Source organism: Lissotriton helveticus, chromosome 7, assembly GCF_964261635.1.
Source record: "Lissotriton helveticus chromosome 7, aLisHel1.1, whole genome shotgun sequence".
NCBI classification, from domain to species: Eukaryota; Metazoa; Chordata; class Amphibia; order Caudata; family Salamandridae; genus Lissotriton; species Lissotriton helveticus.
In genome coordinates, this window is record NC_136068.1 from 1,051,284,062 (window position 1) to 1,051,300,924 (window position 16,863).

At 47.6% G+C, this 16,863-nt stretch overlaps 1 protein-coding gene across 4 annotated transcripts in view; it reads right to left on the reverse strand.

The window, feature by feature from the left end:
* Positions 1 to 16,863, reverse strand: part of DNAH17 (dynein axonemal heavy chain 17) — a 12,633,448-nt gene that overhangs the window by 3,030,077 nt on the left and 9,586,508 nt on the right. The window lies entirely within an intron of this gene.

A 16,863-nucleotide genomic window follows, 5' to 3' on the forward strand; every position in this document is an offset into this window, starting at 1 on the left:
GGAGGAGGGCCCGGAGGTACGACCAACTCAGGGAATCGAAGGCCCGGTCCATGTCCGCCAGCAGGAGGGCCGCGGGGATGCCCGCTGCTCGTGCCGCCTCCACCACCAGGTGAGCGCGACGTATGTTGTGTCTTGTAGCCCTGTGAGGCATGAAGCCTGCCTGGTCGGCATGGATCAGGTCCGTGATGTAAGGGAGAAGACGGTTCACCAACGCCTTAGCCAATATTTTCGCTTCAAAGTTCAGCAAAGAGATCGGCCGATAAGAGTCCGGGCTGTCTTGGGGCCTTCCCGGTTTGCAGAAAACTACGATCTCAGCGTGTCGCCAGTCCGCTGGCAATCTGCCAAGCTCCCGAGCCGCCTCCAGTGCCTTCCTATAGCGCATCCCCAATTGGAGATGAAACAACTTCATAAATTCGCAGGGGAACCCATTGGGCCCAGGGGCCTTGCCCGTGTTCAGGCCACCCAGTGCTTCCCCAAGCTCCTCCGCCGACAGTGGGAGGTCTAGGCGGGCCCTCGCCTCATCCGAGAGCGCCCGGGGAGGAAGGTCTGCGAGAAATTTGTCAATCTCCTCCGCTGGGAGAGATTCTCGGGGGGCATACTGGGTCTCGTAGTATTGAGCAAACATCTGGGCCAGGACCTCAGGGGCCGAGACAGGGCCACCCGCGGCATCTCGGAGACCCGGCAAGGGCTGGGCTTGATAAGTGCTTTGACATAGCCTATATAGCATTGTGCTAGACTTGTCCCCCCATTGATAGATTCTGCTCTGCGTAGCGAGCCAGGCCTGTCGGGCTTCGTCTAACAATAGCGAGGTGTATGACTGTTGGAGGTGCAGGAGCCGGTCCACAGCCACTCCATCCTCCCCCGTGAGACATCTGGTCTCCTGGTTCCGCACCCGGTCGGCCGCCTCCTCCACCTCCCGCCTGCGGGCCCTACGATTCGCAGCGCACCACGCAATGTCCACGCCCCGAAGGACTGGCTTGAGGGCCTCCCACAGGGTCATGGCATCTATACTCGGGTCCTCATTCTCTGACCAGTAGTGCGAGATAGCCTCCCTCATGTGCGATTGATAGTCGCGGCGCTGCAAGTGCCACACAGAGAGGCGCCAGCGAAACGGTTGTCGCCGCACACCGAGGCTCAACGTCAGGGCGACCGGGGAGTGATCCGACAGGCCCCTCGGAAGTATGGAGGTGGAGTCAATTCTGCCCAACCAGGGTTGCGGGACGAATAGGTAGTCCAAGCGCGAAAAGGATTTGTGGACCGCAGAGACAAATGTATATTCACGATCACATGCATGCTGGTGGCGCCAAGCGTCAATCCATCCCATCCCCTGCGCCATCCTACTCAGCCTCGTAGAGGCATCTGACAATTGACCACCCCCAGGCCTACAGCGGTCCAGTCTCCCATCCATCACATCATTCCAATCACCACCCACTACTGTCAACACATGCGGAAGAGTCGTCCATACCTCGAACAGTCGTTCAATCAGGGCATCTTGGAGTGGGGGTGGAGCATACACACTCCCGAAAACCACCGGCTCACTCCCCAGACTCCCCTTAACAAAGACATACCGACCATGCACGTCCAGCCATTGTGTTTCATGTGTGTAGGAGACCCTACGGTGTATGAGAATTGCAACTCCTCTGGACCCTCGTGTAAACCCGGCATGGAACACCTGATCATACCCGTATCTGCGTAGGCTCAGAACCTTGGTGCCCAAGAGGTGAGTCTCCTGAAGGAGCAACACATCCGCTCTTTCAGTCTTCCCCAGACGTAGGACTGCACTCCGTTTAATTTTGTCGAGCATCCCTCGCACATTCCAGCTCAAAATTCGCATGGAGGCCAGCGGGGGGCTCGCCCCCAGTACATCAGCCGCCATCAATCATCCAGATTCCGAAATCGTCAGGCCACTGAGGCCACACACACATGCTCAGTCGTCTCCAGGTTCCCATGTACACCGTGCTAAGGCCCTTCCCAACTTCCCTCCCCACCATCCCCGGAACCCCCAAACTCCCGTCCCTCCCCCTGCAAACTTCCCCCAGAACCCAACCACCCCAACAACCTCCCCTCCAACCCCCCACCCCATACCTCAGCAACATTGAAGTACCTGTCGCGATGCAGGCAATCTCAGCCCTCCAACGGGAGGCCCAAGACCCACTGCACCAATGGATCCCACCCAACTACCCACAAAGTACCCAACTACTTCCCACTCAACACCTGGGAACGAACTCCGGGGGTAGGCCCGCCCTTGGAGAGGCGTCACCCGACCCACTGTCCACCCATGAGTACGAAATTGTGTAGTCCATCAATGAGTGGCATGTCCGAGAGCAGCGCCTGGCCTATACTATACTGCCAAGCACTTCAATAGTCCTGTAGATCCATCGCCGGAGTCAGTGTGAAGAGAAGGGCGTCAGGATTTCGATGGGGAAGAGTCCGTCTCCTCCGGAGCCTCGGCCGACTCGTCGCGGGGAGGAGGGCGTTTCTGGGAGCGCGCCCTCCAGTTGCTTCTGCTGCGTGACCTTCTGGGTGGTTTCGGAGGTCTCCCGGTGGTCGACGAGTCCGAGTTCCGCCTGGGAGGGGTATGCACCTTGACACGCACAGTCTCGTCCGTCCATTCAAATACTTCCTCCGGAGAGTTGAAGAACTGGGTGCGGGACTGGAAGACCACTCGGAGGCGGGCCGGGAAGAGTAGAGCGTAGGGAATTTTGAGCTCCCGCAAACGTGCTTTTGCCGCGGTGAACGACTGCCTCTGCTGTTGGACCAGCTTTGTGTAGTCCGGGAACACAAGGATTTTGTGGTTCTCAAACATGAGAGGGTCCAGGGCGCGGGCCTGTCGCAGGATAACATCCCTGTCGTGATAGTTGAGCAACTTGGCAATCACCGAGCGGGGGCGAGCTCCAAGAGGTGGTTTTGGAAGGAGTGCTCGGTGCGCCCGCTCTACCACAAAGCAGCGCGATAGGGTGTCTGGGGGGAGCCATCCCTCAAGCCATTGGGTCAGGAAGGCCACCATATTTCCTTTCTCACAGTCCTCCGGGAAGCCAACGAAGCGCAGGTTGTTCCTTCTGGCCCTCCCTTCCGCATCTTCCACCCGCAGCGCAAGTCCCTTCTGAATCCCCTCCATGGCGGCAACTTTCTTCTTGAGGACGGCCACATCATCCTCGACCTCCGTGATCCTGGATTCCGTTTCGGTGATGCGGGCCACCGCATTGCGTAGGTCCTGTCGGAGCAAGGTCACGTCGGCACCGACCGCCCCGATCTTCGCATCCAACATGTCCCTCGACTGCGTGATCGCCGCCATCAGCGCCGCGTTGTCGGGTCCCGCACCCTGGGGACCCCCAGATGCTCCGGCCGTCCCACTGGGTCCTGCAAACTTGTCCATTGGGCCCTGCTTCGAAGCATTGCTGCTGTTGCTCCCTCTCGTCATGGCGCGGATAGAGTGATGGTTCCGACCACGAGGGACCAGCAGTCCAATGTGCTCCGCACGTCGTGCACGGCCTCTGATTATGGACGTCTCCCTGACCGCCGTGAGCCCGTGGAGACGGAGCGCACCCCCGTGAAGCTCCCGCAAGGTGCTATACGTGCGGTGGCAGGGGATGGTGTCACGCGGTATCGAGACCGTTCACTACGCTGCGGGCCCGCAGCTATCAGCTCAACATCCGTGCCCCACCTCCCAGCTGTAGTAGCAAAACAATTTGGGGGGCCTCTTGTATGCCCAGGATCGTGCCAGTAGACTGCGGGGGTCTGTCCAAGGCACCTTCCCCCCACCGTGGCCCGAGGCGGCCACCGAGCAGGAGTGTAGCAGTATTCCAGCCCCAGGAAGAGCCCGGCAGGGTCGCAGTCCGAATATGGAGGGGGGAGGGGGGGGGGGGGGGGACGAGTAGGGGGTCGGCGGGGCCGCTACCCCCCTAGTGTGCCAGTGTCTCAGAGCCCCGCGGCTCGATCCCGCCGCCGAGTGGGGCCAGGCACAGTCTCAGGGCGTCCCCTCCCCCACTAGGCCTTACACCCAGTCACCTCTCCTTACCCCACCTCCGCTGGAGAACGGGCGTCGATTTCGTCCTCCCCAGCCGGTGCAGCCGCCACCGCAGCAAGTGTCCAGGCGTCAGCGGGGCTCGATCAGTCCCGGTCGCCTCTCCGCCACTGGACTTCCACTGAGGCGGCACCTTCCGGCCGGCGCGCCCCGGCTGCCATACACTTCCGGGCGGATCAGCCCAAAATCAAGGTCCCGGTCGTGCTGTAGAGGCAGGCCCCTTCGCCGTCAGAAGTCTCGGCGGCTGTATCTCCCCAGCCGCAGACCGCCGGGACACCGGAGTCACTGCCGAGGCGTCGCCGTCGGATCCGCCGCTTGCCACCAGGTTTTTGGGCGCAGTGCGGTCGGGGCGACGTAGGATGCAGGTAGGATATGTGGCTGGCGGGACGGAGCTCGGTTAGGCTGCGTCCGCCATGTTCGCCGTCTTGGCCACGCCCCCCCCCTCTCTCTCTTTTTGAGAGACATTAACTACTGAACAGTACAGAGTTAACCCCTTCCACGCTCATGACGAGCTCAGCTCGTCATGAGGTACGCCTGTCGTACGCTCATGACGAGCTGAGCTCGTCATGTAACGCGGGTTTTAAAAAAACTCAGCGTACGGCGGTAAAATGCGCCGCACGCATGAGGTTAAGTTTAGGGATACCCAGAAGGAAGACACTCAAGACTGGGTTGATTTCATAGGCAATGCTAGTAAGGTTCTGGAAGGCTGGCTTCCTGGAAGCAAACTACAGGACTATGAGGGATTGTACAATTTGTTGATGAGGGAGCACATCCTTAATACTTGTCAGAATCAACAACTGCACCAGTACCTTGTGGACTATGATCTGACCTCTCCCCAATAATTGGAAAAAAAAGGCAGACAAATGGGTTTGTACCCGGGTTAAGCAGAAAAATCATGGTGGTGCAGGTGAATCAAAAGAAGCAAGATTCTGCTAAGGCCCAAGAGAAGTGGGGAGAATACAAAAAGGAGTCTTTTCAAGGTCCCTAAAAACCTGCCTCTGGGGCTGAATCCCGAAATTCCAACAACTCCAAAAAGAAACATTGGTGCTAGCTGTGCAAGTAAAAAGGCCTTGGGCCAAGGGATGCTAACTGTCCTAAGGTTAACACCAAGGAAGCTACTACCACTTCCACTAAGGCAACTGCTCCCCCTAGTACCAGTACAAGTGGTAGTACAGCTCCCAAGTGATTAGTTAGGTTAACCTTGGGCTCTGAAGTGGGTTCTGGCCTAGTCAGAACTCCCACTCTGGCTGTTCTGGTCTGTGAGAGTGGCATGGATCTTGCCAGTTACTATTAAGTTTCACAAACTTTGGAAAGTACAGGCAATAGCCGTTTATCAATAGAAAATAAGCTATGGCTTACAGGGACACAGGGGCAAGTTTTGCAGTGGTGTCATAGAAACCTGTATCCACACAGCAGATCATACTTGGTCAATTGTACCAAGTGACCAACTCTAGGATTGTCAAGACTGATCACTCCACGGCAGTTGTGAATCTCAGTTGGAGAGGAGTAACTGGCCCTAAAAGAGTTGTAGTTTCTCCAGACCTACCAGTAGATTGTCTATTGGGCAATGACCTAGAAACTTCAGCCTGGTATAAAGTGGAGTTCAGGACACATGCAGAGATTATAAGAATCTCTGTCCGTGCATTTGCTGTCTCCAGGGCTAAAGCCAAACAGCTAAGCACTGAGGGAGCACGGGATCCTGAAAGAATGGACCAGCTGGCTTCTAGGAGAAGGAGCAGGAAGGGTCAAGATTTATCCTCCTCACAAATTCCCAGTGAGAGGCAGTTTCTTGAGGGAGAGGCCCTCAGTCCTTGTGAAAGAACTGTCCCACAGGAACTTGGGCCTGGACAGACAGAGTGCTTGGGGGCAGGGGGTCCCTTCGAGGGCATACTTGAGTTTACAGCAGAAATTCTGCCCCGCTCTTGAACAGCTCAGACAGCAAGCTGCTGCTGAGGAAGCAAGGAATGTCAGTGGCTTCCATTGGATCTATTGGGAAGGTGGGCTCCTGTTTTCTTAGTGTAGAAATACAAAGCCTGGTGCCACCAGGAGGTTGGTAATACCTCAGAAGATCAGGTGTCTTCTGTCCCTGGCAAAAGACATTCCCCTTGCGGGACATCTTGGGCAAAGCAAGACTTGGGACAGGCTTGTCCCTATTTTAACTTGCCCCATATGTCTAAAGACACCAAGGTTGAGGTTCCCTTTGAGAGGGTAGGGATAGACATTGTTGGTCCCTTAAACCTCCCAACAGCATCTGGCTACAGTTACATCCAAGTGATGGTGGACCATGCCACTATGTATCCAGAGGTTATTCCCCTTAGAACCACTACAGCTCCTGTAGTGGCCATGGCCCTTCTGGGAGTCTTTTTCAGAGTGCATTTCCCTTAGGAGGTCTTAACAGAGGTACAAACTTCATGTCTAGTTATTTCTCTGCAATGTGGAAAGTGTGTTGAGTGAACTACACTCTCACCACACCCTACCATCCACAGTATAATAGGCTTGTTGAAAGATTCAACAAGACCCTGAAGGGTATGCTCATGGAACTCCCAGAAAAGCTCAGGCGAAAACCTACCCTGCCTTCTCTTTGCCTACAGAGATGTTCCACAGAAGGTGGTTTTTAGAGTGTTGCAAAAATCAATGTGAGAATGGACACTTGTAACTGCGTTACCTCGGTATGACTTTTTTTAAAAAACCCTCATAAACGCAGTAGTGAAGTCGTTGGCGGTATGTCTTGGTTCTCCGCCTTACACATGCATTATTGCATTATCATTGGGTTCATTAATTGTGCTGTATGCAAGCCTCAAGCCTGAGGCAACCTCTGGTTATCGCAGTAGTGTCCAGAGATAGGTAATCGCCCTCATAAAAGTTATGAAAAACACTTATAAAAACAAACCTTCAGCCACAAGTTACTTTTAATCAAAATTGTATGAGGGTTGTTGTTAAAACATATGTGTGGGTATACTTTTAGATCGTGTTACTCAATCCTATTATACCGCTTTAGAACAGTCGACATGTTTCTGTCCCACCATGCCCAGCCGGGTCTATGGGACATTCATCAGGACTTAAACAAAGATACTCACACGATTTGTGCAGTAATGTAAGTGGTTTTTGTGTAGCCACTATGTTTCTTGTCGAGGTAATAGTGCACCTGTGAATACAGAAACATAAACAAACAATGCAGAGTGCACATATGACAAAGCACACATTAATATGTAGTCCTTTACTCAATTTGAGTTAAACTACAAAGGGCTGTTAAGCCACAATTCGTACTAGGAAAATGTAGGTCTAAAAAACTATCGTGGTTCAGCTATATTTAAATGCTTATCAAAAACTTCTACTTTTATGACTACGTTGTCCTTGTCAATACTATCACAATACTCAGGCATTTGATTCCGTGTGTGTTCCTCGTGTGAAGTTACTAGTTCTCAAAGTTACCGCTAATTGTGATTGATCTTTTTCACCCGTTAATAATTCCCCGTGTGTTAATCGAGTGGCTATCTTTATCTCTATAGTCTCTCAAGCACGTTTCTCCAGGGGTAAAGGGTACACTGACCCCAGGCTGTAAGTAAAGCAACAAGAGTGTCTGTCAGTTTACAGTTTACTTACGTGTCGGAAGACCCTGTCGTGTGTGCATCTTACCCGCTTGCTGCGTTTCAGCGTCTAGTGCTGGCTCCGCCCCCGGATATGGAATACACTTCCTGGGCGCCCTTTACCTTTACTGCGAGCGGTAGTAAACATGAAAAGAAGACTATTTGCAAGTCGGAATGAAGTTTGTCATATTCCATTCGTAGTCTTTCTTTTCTTACACATTATTTTCTACTCACATCTATCGGTTTTTAAATGTGAGTGTGATTGTCACTGATAAATCAAAGAAGACTATTTGCAAGTCGGAATGAAGTTTGTCATATTCCATTCGTAGTCTTTCTTTTCTTACATATTCTTTTCTACTCACATCTATCAGTTTTTAAATGTGGGTGTGATTTTCACTGATAAATCAAGATACCACTTTATAAGCCTGCCACTACATATCAAATTGTTATTCAAGAGATGTGTTTTTTTGGTTAATGATATCCAGGAGTGAATCTTCATCATTTAGCAAATCGATGCCAAGGCACATCATCATTCAGTCCTTCTATATTTGTTTTTAGTCTGTCCACCCATCTCTGTTCCTTTTCAAAAAGTATTTTTTCTGCGCTGTGGGTTTTGTTTTGTAACATTTCTATTACAGTCCATCTGAGATCTTCAACTTTATGTCCTTGTTCTACAAAGTGGGTACATAATGTTGTTGTGTTTTTCTTGTCTTGATGTTACTTTTATGTTCTTCAATCCTTGTCTTGATTTTCCTACATGTCACCCCGATGTATTTCTTACCACATGGGCACACAATCATATAGATAACATGTGACGAATTACAATTCGTGTGTTGTCTTTGTGTCCAGAGTAGTGATTCGGTAAGTTGTAATGTCTTTGTGACTGTAGTTAGTTTACACACAACGCAGGTTCCACATGGGTAATGGCCTATTATTGGGATCATGCCTACATTCCTTATCACTTCAGTCTTTTGAAGTTTCCGTGGTCGTGTGTGTACAAGTATGTCTTTTATATTTTGAGTTCTTCTGTTCGCGAATCTGGGTTTAGGCCAGTTTAGATTGCCAGAAGTTAAGATTCGCCAGTTTTTATTGACAATTTTCTGTACAGCGTATGATGCTGGATTATATGTTGTCACGCATGTCACAAGGTCAGTGATTGGTTCTTTTGTTGTGGTTTGAAGCAGCCATTCTCTCGGTTGATGTTTTGTCCTTTTCTGGCATTTTGCTATTGTTGTAAGAGGGTAATCTCTCTTCCTCAGTTTCTGGTTTAGTTCTTTAGCTTGTTTGTGGTAATCGCCTGCCTTACTGCAGTTCCTTTTTAGTCTTAAGAATTGACTGTATGGTAGGTTTTCTCGTAATGGCTTTGGATGAAAACTGTTATATGACAGTAGGCTGTTTTTTGCTGTAGGTTTGTAAAATGTTTTTGTTTAAATTAGTCGGTTTTCAATAAAGATTGTTATGTCCAAAAAATCCAGTTTCTGGTGGTCTGCTGTAAAGGTAAATTTCAGGCAGATATCCCTCTGATTGAGCCATTCGATGAATACATTAATATCTCTGTCATTTTTCCAAAGCATTATGATATCATCAATATATCGTTTCCAAAACAGTATATTGGTAACAAATGGATTGGAGTTGTTGAGGACGTGCTGGGACTCGAATTCACTTACATACAGTCCTGCCATCGATGGAGCAAACGCACTTCCCATGGATGTTTCATGGCTTTGTACAAAGAGAGTTCCGTTATATTCAATGTAGTTCTCTGTTAGAGCTAGTCGGCAACACTCTAGTACAAAGTGGCATGGGGTTCGATGGTTCAATTATTCCGAGAATAAAATATTCTCCAGAGTTTGTAACCTCTCCTTTTGAGGCAGACTGGTGTATAGAGACTCCATGTCTAACCCTACCAGTAACATTGTCTCTTCATTAAAACTCATTCCTGTTAGTTGATTAAGTAGGTCTCGGGTATCTTTTAAATATGTTGGTGTTCGTTGCACTATTGGCTTCAGGAATTGATCAGCGAATTTAGACAACGGTTCAAGAACCGAGCCTATAACCGAGACTATCGGGCAACCCGGTGGGGGTACTCTGTTCTTGTGTGTTTTGGGGCGCGAATAGAAAAACGGTATACTTGGTTCTTGTGCCACCAGGTACTCAGCTTCATGTTTCGTTATCCATGTGTTAGTTTCTGCTTCATGTACCATTGTACTTATGGTATTTTGCAGTCTTGGAGTTGGATCAGTTATGATTTTTTTGTAGAATTTGGTATCAGAAAGGAGGGTGAGACATTGTTGATAGTACCCTTCTGGCTCTAAAATCACAATGCCACCCCCCTTATCGGCTGGTTTTATGATCACATTTTCATTCCTCTGAAGTGTATCAAGGGCTTGTCGCTCCTTCTTAGATATGTTTTGCTAGGGTTTTTTGTTGTTAATCCTCAATTCGTCTGCTCCTTTCATTAGTGCTTGCTCAAACGTCTGAATTTCTATTGGAACCACACTGCTCGGGGGATTGAACATGGATTTTCTTCTCAGGTCAGTGTCGCCTTCATTTTTTCTGGGTTCAGTCCCTGCAAAATATGCTTTCAGTTTCAAAGTTCTACAGAATTCTGCAAGTTCACATTTCAACTTGAAAATGTCTAGTGCAGGTGTGGGGACGAATCCTAATCCCTTGTTCAAAACTTTGATTTGGTCCTCCGATAAGGTTATGTCTGTGAGGTTCACAATTAATGATTCATTTTGCTTGTCCCTGGTTTTTCTGTTGGCATGCTCCGTGTCATCATATTCCGTTGTTGATCCTGCCACGTTAGATTTTTTCGTCGTCCTCTTTGTTGATTTTGGCCTCTCGCTAAAAAAGGATGTTGTTGTTGTGACTCTCCTGTTCCCGACATCTGTTGTCCCATTATGTGCGGCATCGGTGGCATTCCTTGGTTATAAGGGTTCATCCACCCTGGATAGTGTGGCATATATGGCTGAAAGAACGGAATTTGATGTCCTGTATAATTTGGTCTTTGCCATCTGCTGGCTTTCCGTGGACTCTGGTAACGATAATTATGTCTCCCTCTCTTTGGTGTTAGATCTTCTGAACTCCCCTCTAAAGTGTCGGATGAGTTCCAGCCTCCTGATTCATTGTCGGAACCTTGTTCTGGTGCAGCGTATTCCTCCTTCGAATAGGGATGCATTCTTTCTTGACTAAACCATTTTAGATCTTTTGCCAATTTCTGCAGTTTGTTTTGCATTATGTAATCCTTCGTTTCGTTCATTTCTTTATTAATTTCTTCTAATCTCTTTCTGTAACCGGTTAAGTTTACTTTTTTTAATTCACTTTCGCATATTTGGATTTGTGCTAATAGTTCATACGATAGTCTTTTTGCAGTTTTTACTATCAGTACTAAGTAGTCTAATGTGAACTTCCAGGATATTGAAGACCAATCTCGTCTAAACACTAAATCGTGTAAGAAAATTCATGGGGCATTGTTAACCCATAGACCTCTTGGTGCTGTTTTGGATCTAAGATATTCTGTCATGATTATGCCATGGATGGCCGTCCGAATTTGTTCTCTTCTTTTCTGTTAAAGTGTCGCAATCGTCAGTTTGTGCCAGGGCTTGTGTTAGGTCTGTGTTTTGAAGCAGCGGCTGGGCAGACAGGATCTCATTGATATCATTTTCCGTATAGCTTAGTCCACAAATGTCTTCCATATTTATTTTTCCTAGTAATAGTTATTGTACACTTTGGCCACTTCTCCCAGTGGGCAAAGAGAACTCCCGCAGCTGTGCGCTGCTTAATACTAATAATGATCACCAGGTAGGGAGGAGGAATATCTGTTCATTCAGTTTCCTCATGTAAGCATTCCAAAAATCAATGTGAGAATGGACACTTGTAACTGCGTTACCTCGGTTTAACTTTTTTTTTAAAACCCTCATAAACGCAGTAGTGAAGTCGTTGGCGGTATATCTTGGTTCTCCGCCTTACACATGCGTTATTGCATTATCATTGGGTTCATTAATCGTGCTGTATGCAAGCCTCAAGCCTGAGGCAACCTCTGGTTATCGCAGTAGTGTCCAGAGATAGGTAATCGCCCTCATAAAAGTTATGAAAAACACTTATAAAAACAAACCTTCATCCACAAGTTACTTTTAATCAAAATTGTATGAGGGTTGTTGTTAAAACATATGTGTGGGTATACTTGTAGATCGTGTTACTCGATCCTATTATACCGCTTTAGAACGGTCGACATGTTTCTGTCCCACCATGCCCAGCCGGGTCTATGGGACATTCATCAGGACTTAAACAAAGATACTCACACGATTTGTGCAGTAATGTAAGCGGTTTTTGTGTAGCCACTATGTTTCTTGTCGAGGTAATAGTGCACCTGTGAATACAGAAACATAAACAAACAATGCAGAGTGACCAGGAAAGAGTAGGACAAGAAGGGCACTTAAATTGACATGAATTTTTATACATATTTTCCACGGACAACAAGTGGCATGAGGGTGAGGTATGAGCGACCCACCTAATAAGAGAAATCTTTTTTTTGTCTGAACATTTTCCCTGGCTGTATATCTATCTGAGGGAATCCTCATTCACTCTATTTTAAGGTAAAGAATACATTGGTGAATGGGATATGGATTTGATAGCCTTCCCTCGTGGATTAAAATTGAGATATACTCCTTTTATTAGTTACAGATATCGGAGTTTCTTTTCAACCCATTAATGTAATTAACATCCAGTGGACATCTGAAATACATAATTTCTATCACTCTTGATAGCTCAAGGGATCCGCCATCAATATGGTTTTCAAACTTCTAGCCTTTCTGACTTATTTGCAGGTCCGTGTGTGATTAAGATTAATGCATTTTACTATGTTCAAACCCACCTGGTGGGTGTCATTATTCACAGCGAGGCCTGTCTGAAGTTGTTTTCGACATTAATTGAGGTACTCCTTTGATTATGTGGGGGGAGAATAAAATTCCCCACACCTATGATAAACTAATCTTGTGGGGACCTGTTGAAGAGAGCTTTATTCTAGGCCCCCATAATGAACTACTTATTATGCCTCTATAAGGGAAGGTCAGGAGTTGATTAAAATGGATGTAATCTTCTGATCTTTTTCTGTGTTTTCTGACAACCCAGGATGGGTATTTCCACTGTGTCATAAGCACTGAATATTCCCGCCCATGTGCGGGAACCCGGGAAATAATAAAAAATATATATGAAAAACATGTATCAACAGATCAACAGATATATATTATATATTATATATATATATATATATATATATATATATATATATATATATATATATATATATATATATATATATATATATATATATATATATATATATATATGTATGTATGTATATATATATATAATTTTTCTCATACCAATGCAGCCCCCCATCAATGGAGGCTAAACAATGTACAAGCAAATAAACTGCTATTGCAAGCATAATATATGCATAAAAACACACGAGGGCAAGTAGCACTTTCATTTTTAAACCTCATGAAAAACTGCAAAAACAAGCAGACATTATTAGCCTACAGGCTGCATTGTAAACCAATAACATAGAAAATTAAAGCATATTCACATAAAACTGGAAACGTGCCTTTAAGGCTGCCATGATCCCTAGCTTCCCATCATGCCTCATGAGTGACAGTTAGGTCAGTTGTTCTTTGCGTAACCCAGAAGAACAGGGCACCAAGATATAATTTAATAATGAAATACTCTCATTTGCCTGGGGAGGCGGGTGGGTTGCTTATGACCCCTGGAAGAGAACTAGGTTTACAGGTAAGTAACTTTTCCTTCTCTTCCAAGGGATCCTCAAAAGTAGTCATAAGCACTGAATAGAATAGCAAGCCCATCATCCACCTGCAGGCAAATGCGAAACAAAGTGACCCAATTAACAACAACCGAAAAAATCAGCTGTTGAACAGATTCGTCGAGGAGGCTTGGCCTACTTGGGTGTCCGCTCTAGTATCTGAGTCAAGACAATAGTGTCTTATAAATGTATGCACTGATCACCAAGTGGCTGCTTTACAGATCTCTGATAGCAGTATATTATTGAGAAAAAAGCAGTCGTAGCCGTTTTTCCTCTCGTGGAATGAGCATTATAAGCTGTAAAAAGAGGCTACTGTGCTAACTGGTAAGCCAACTTGATGCATGAGACTAGCCATCTGGAGATGAACCGCTTTGATGCTGTAAAACCTGTTGTGATCGAACCATAATTAATAAATAGGTGAACAGACTTTCTCAATGACTTCGACCTGTCAAGATAAAACTTCAAAACCCTCTTCAGGTCTAATGAACGTAGAGCCCTCTCAGCTGGAGTGGAAGGACTACGGAAAAATGTCGGACGATAAATGGTTTGATTTACATGAAAATTAGACTCAACCTTCGGAGGGAAGGAAGGGTGTGTTCTTAGGACCACTCTATTGAGATGGAAGACCGTGTAGGGCTCTTTTGAACAGAGAGCCTGTATCTCTAACACCCTACGAGCTGAGGTGATAGCCACCAGGAAAGCTACCTTCCACGTAAGGTGTTGTAAGGTTGCTTTGTGAGTAGGCTCAAAGGGTGGACCCATCTGGAGATGGACCGCTTTGAGGCTGGAAAACTTGTTGTGATCGAACCATAATTAATAAATAGGTGAACAGACTTTCTCAATGACTTCGACCTGTCAAGATAAAACTTCAAAACCCTCTTCAGGTCTAATGAATGTAGAGCCCTCTTAGCTGGAGTAGAAGGACTAGGGAAAAATGTCAGTCTGGAGCAATCAGGATCATTGTAGTGTCAGAGTGTGAGAGCTTGGTCACCACCTTCGGGATGAGAGGAAGTGGTGGAAAGGCATACACAAATGCCCCTGACCAGTCGATCAAAAGGGCACTCCCCTTCGATCCTGGCCGGTAGTACCTTGAGGCGAAGTCTCAGCATTTTGTGTTTTCGTCGTCCGCGAACAGATCTATGCTTGGACCACCCCAAGCCTGGAAAATGTCTTCGACCACTTCGTCGCTGAGAACCCAGTCCTGCTGTTCCTCGAAGTGTCGGCGGAGAGCATCAGCTTGAGAATTCTGCTCTCCCGGCAGGTGAACCGCTGTGATGGATAGATTCCTTGCCAGGAGCCAGTGCCAAAAGGTCTGAGCTTATAAAGAGAGTGTCCTCGAGCAAGTTCCCCCCTGTTTGTTCAGGTAGTACATGGTGGTGGTATTGTCCGTCTGTGCTAGGATGGAACTCGTCTGAATCGAAGGGAGGAAAGCCTTGAGAGTGATATGAACAGCTCTTAGCTCCAACATGTTTATGTGGTACAATTGCTCTTTTGAGGACCATAGGCCTTGCGTCTGGAGAGACCCCATGTGATCTCCCCATCCTTGTTGGAATGCATCTGTGATCAGAATCTGAGAAGGAGGATTTTGATGGAACTGAACCCCTACTCTCAGGCGGACCTTCTTCATCCACCACGGGATGGATGCTCGGGCTGCGTGTGACAGAAATATTTTGTATTACCAGCGAGATGTCCGCTGATCCCATTTGTCCTCCTGATCCTGCTGTAGAGGACGCATTCTCAGCCTGGCATTGGGGACCAGAAAAATGCAGGATGCCATCGACCCTAGCAGGAAGACTATCTGATGCACCGAAAACAGATTGTTGTCTAAAATCTGTCTGCCTTTCCGTGTGATGGATAATTGTCTCTACTCTAAAGGAGACACTTTTCCTAGCTCAGAATCTATCACAGCCCCCAGGTAGTGGATTCTGTGTGTGGGCTACTGTGTCGACTTTGCGAAGTTCACATGGAGACCCAGTTGATGATAAATATCTAGGCACTGTCGGAAATGGTTCCTCACAGTCTGCGGAGAGGGGCCTTTCAGCATCCAATTGTCCAGATAAGGGTAGACAAAGATGCCTCTGGGTCACAGAGTGGCTGCCACTACTGCCATGCACTTCGTGAACACTCGGGGAGCTGATTTCAGCCCGAAGAGCAGCACTTTGCATTGATAGTGGGACGATCCAACTAGAAATCATAGGTATTGCATGCGATGTTGACTTATCAGGACGTGAAAGTAGGCATCTTGCAGATCCAGCGAACACATCCAATCCCCTTGTCGCAGATGAGGATATATTTGATGGAGAGCCAACATTTAAAACTTCTCCCGTTTGATGGACTTTTTAAGTGTTCGCAGATCCAGAATTGGCCTGTATTCTGATTTTTGACCTTTCTTTTTTACCAAGAACTATCTTGAATAGACTTCTCAACCTCTTTGTGATTTTGGTACCTTGTCTATGGCTGACTTGAGTAGAAGGACCGCCACTTCCCTTTGCAGTATGTTGATCTGGTGGCACAATGATTGCACCGGAGGGATCGAGGGTGGATGGCGTCGAAAACGTAGGGAGTACCCCTTCTGCAGCTTAGCTAACACCCACTGGTTCTTTGTGATAGTTCGCCACTCTTGAAGATGATTTGCAAAACTTCCCCCGACTGGACCGTGGACGGTGATGGAGGAAGCGAGCACTCATTGCTTGGTTGGAGTTTTCGTGGAGGTGGAGGACTGGCGATTTGCTCCACTTCCGCTGGAGGATCTACGGCCCTAGGACTGGGATTTTAGTTGACCCTGCTGGTTTTGGTGTTTTTGCTGATGAGGGGTTTGAACCCTCTGTTGGAAGGATCGTTGATCATAAGGAATGTAGTGGCAACAGAACTCTTTTTTCTTCTCCAGCCCCACCGCCTTCAGGGTATCCAGCTCAGTCTTTATCCGGGCCATTTCCTCATCCGTGTGAGTACCGAAAAAAGATGAGCAGGAGAAAGGGAGATTGAGGATCCGGGACTGCGCTTTTGGCTTCAGTGCTGTGAGGCAAAGCCAGAATGACCTTCTGGCGCAAATCCCGTGGGGATAGGAATGGGCTGAGAGTGTATCCCCATCCACTGCAGCACTGATTACTTGGTTCGCCACCAATCTGCCCTCCTGTAATATCTCCTCGAAGTCCTTACGGTTTTTCTTGGGCAGTTTCTCTGTGAAACATTAGAGAGAGTCCTACAGAGATCTTTTGTAGCTCCCCGAGAGCACTGATGCACTGGAGACTTTAAGCATGGTAGCGGATGTGCCACATACTTTTCTCCCCAACGAATCCTGCATCTTGCTATCTTTGTCTGGTGGTACTGTAGACGAGGAGGCTACTGAATGGTTCTTCCAAGCCGCAGCTATATTCACAGAGTCCGGTGATGGATCGGACTTGAGGAACAAAGGGTCCCACTCTAGTGGGTGA